The following is a 1,954-nucleotide window of genomic DNA, read 5'->3' on the forward strand; positions in this document are numbered from 1 at the left end:
AAAAAAACCAAAGCACATAAGCTTTCCAATTTCTAATCATTTCTGTTTCTCTAATTTTTAAATTTAATTTTCTCAAGATTTGAGGTAATTAGAGAAATTTATTTGATTTTGGAGTACTTTAAAAGAAGTCAGCAGAAAAGTCAGTGTCAGAAAACACTGGTTGCTTAGAGCCTACTATACTTCTTGTTTAAAATTAAAAATGCTCTGGTAGGCTGCCCAGATTCCTCCCAAGGGAGATGCCTCCCACCCCAAACCAGGACCAAGGCATATGTTGTCCCAGCTGTTGAGAGTTTTGGTTGCCATAGCTCAGAGATGAATTCTCTCTACCGGAATTGCCCTTGGCCAAAGGAAACCACTTTGCCTATGGTTGTGCCCTATCCCCAATTCCATGGCACCCCTCATCCCATGATTGGGTCATGTGGGAGACAGAGGCTTAGTCCCCTTGCCTCAGTTCAGGATAACTTTGAAAGACCATTGCAGCTAGAGTTCACCATAGGAAAAGCTAAGGCCTCTGCTGCAGTTGCCTTTTACTTTAACACTTCCCTCTGTTCAATTCTTCTTTCCCCTTTCTCTTATTGTATTGTGCCTGAAAGCATTCCCCAATACATTTTCTGCAGGCAAATATCCATCTCAAATCTGTTTCCTGAAAACCCAACCTAAGAAAACATCCTTTTTGTAACTTGATTATGAGAGAAAGGGAAATAAATCCTCCAAATAATGATGATAAAACAGTAGATACATAATGTATTGTGTTCTAAAATTTAATCTTCTAAGATAGAAGGTATATTTCCTATTAAGCATGTCAACACGAAAATATATTTCAGTTGATTATTCTGACTAAATTTTTAGTGCCTGTTATCCAATTGTAATTAAATTTTTAGTGCCTGTTATCCAACTGTAATTTGTTGCTGATAATCAGAAAATTTCAATTCTTTCTTCTTTTCTTCTTTACACATGGCTACGGATCTTTCACTAAAATGAGTTTTGTCAGAAGGTTGGGAAAAGGCATTGCAAAGGTTTTGAAGGAAATATACCACTGCTATCCCTAAGAAACAAGACAGAAATAAAAAATAAAAATAGTGTTCTCAGAAACAAAACTAGAGTCACGTTGGCAAAGAAATTTAATGTCTCTGAGCATCACTTGTCCTTTCGATGAAGATGACAAAGATGATTCTGTCTGGTTTTTAGACCACGATTATTTGGAAAACATGTATGGAATGTTTAAGAATGTCAATGCCAGAGAAAGAATAGTTGGGTGGTACCACACAGGCCCTAAACTACACAAGAATGACATCACCATCGATGAACTCATGAAAAGATACTGCCCTAACTCAGTATTGGTCATCACTGATGTGAAACCAAAGGACTTGGGACTGCCTCCACAGAAGCATATATTTCAGTGGAAGAAGTTCATGATGATGGAACTCCAACCTCAAAAACATTTGAGCACGTGACCAGTGAAATTGGAGCAGAGGAAGCTGAGGAAGTCGGAGTTGAACACTTGTTACAGGACATCAAAGACACTACAGTGGGCACTCTTTCCCAGCAGATCACAAACCAGGTCCATGGTTTGAAGGGACTCAACTCCAAGCTTCTGGATATCAGGAGCTACCTGGAGAAAGTGGCCACAGGCAAGCTGCCCATCAACCATCAGATCATCCACCAGATGCAGGACGTCTTCAGCCTGTTGCCAGATGTCAGCCTGCAGGAGTTTGTCAAGGCCTTTTACCTAAAGACCAATGACCAGATGGTGGTTGTGTATTTGGCCTCACTGATCCATTCCGTGTTTGCCTTGCACAACCTCATCAACAACAAGATCACCAACTGGGATGCAGAGAAGAAAGAAGGGCAGGGAAAAGAAGACAGCAAAAAGGATAGAAAAGACGGCAAAGAGAAAGAGAGAGATAAGGAAAAGAGTGATGTAAAGGAAGAAGAGAAAAAGGAAAAAAAGTAG

The 1,954-nt window shown here is 39.8% G+C and overlaps 1 pseudogene across 1 annotated transcript; it reads left to right on the forward strand.

Moving 5' to 3' along the window:
- Positions 1-1,124: 1,124 nt before the first annotated feature.
- Positions 1,125-1,954, forward strand: LOC309805394 (26S proteasome non-ATPase regulatory subunit 7-like; annotated as a pseudogene). Its single transcript has one exon. The product of its transcript is annotated as a 26S proteasome non-ATPase regulatory subunit 7-like (transcript).

Source organism: Mesoplodon mirus, assembly GCF_964341445.2.
Source record: "Mesoplodon mirus genome assembly, chromosome: 5".
NCBI classification, from domain to species: domain Eukaryota; kingdom Metazoa; phylum Chordata; class Mammalia; order Artiodactyla; family Ziphiidae; genus Mesoplodon; species Mesoplodon mirus.